Source organism: Aplysia californica, unplaced genomic scaffold (assembly GCF_000002075.1).
Source record: "Aplysia californica isolate F4 #8 unplaced genomic scaffold, AplCal3.0 scaffold01177, whole genome shotgun sequence".
NCBI classification, from domain to species: domain Eukaryota; kingdom Metazoa; phylum Mollusca; class Gastropoda; order Aplysiida; family Aplysiidae; genus Aplysia; species Aplysia californica.
The window spans coordinates 61,809-62,869 of NW_004798447.1; positions in this window are offsets into that span (position 1 = coordinate 61,809).

The window sequence follows — 1,061 nt, forward strand, 5'->3', positions numbered from 1 at the left end:
CATACACACACACACACACACACACACACACACACCTTCTCTCTCATCCCACATCGCCATGGACATTCTACTTCCTATGCGTCTACCAGTACCACCCAGGCCAAGTGGTATCAAGTTTATGAACCATGCCGTGCGATCCTCAGTCAAGACCAAAGAGGTTATATCAATTAGTACTAGAGTTCATGACAGTGATGTCCTCAACGTGAACGAACAAGGGCTGCATGTGCCCACTCTTGGGCGCTGAACCTCAAGGGCAAAACATGCGCAGTTCAACGGACAATGAGGGTAAGAAGGTCCCCATGTCTGACACGTGTGACGTCACTGCTGCGAGCTATAGTTTTAGGATATTGAAAAAAAATTGTTTTTGGTAAGTGTTTTACAGCGCTCTCAACTGCATAAGGCCATATGAGCGCACAGGACACACTAAACATTTTCAGTTGGTAGGAAATTTTGAATTTTGCCCGGCTGGCTGCTGAAGCCTACTCTTATCGATTTTGGACCACTATGGGATCTTTAACGTGCGCAACTTGCATACAGGACCTCCGAGATTTTTTGCCCTTGTCTGAGACGGCTAGGTGTATATCTTACCTGCCAGGGATGTGGCTTAAAGATAGCAGTAAGAAGGAGCCAAAGAGAAGCAGTACAGAGGCTGCTGAAAAAGTCAGGAGCCCAGAGGAGGGGGCAAAGGAGGTGAGGTGGTGGGTGCAGAAAGTGGAGACGAAAGCAGACGACAGAACATTGTTAGAGAGCAGGAAACGATGTGAAAGGAGAAAATTTTAGAAAAGAAAATTTTACGTAGCTTTCCAGATTCGAACCTGGGACCTACTGAATGAGAGGTGAAAACCTTAACCTGTAGGCGACGAAAGCTCCATATTAGGAATATAACCTCTTTGGTCAAGACGCAATATAATGTTGCCACACAGTCAGTGTGCACAGTGCAGTGAAAAGCTGGGCTAGGACAGAGTAAAAAAAAGCGTGCCTACCACTCCAGGCGGCGATGCTGTTTGTTTTATTTATCAATTGTCTAATCGTGATAAGGACAACTGGGAACTGGTTAGTGT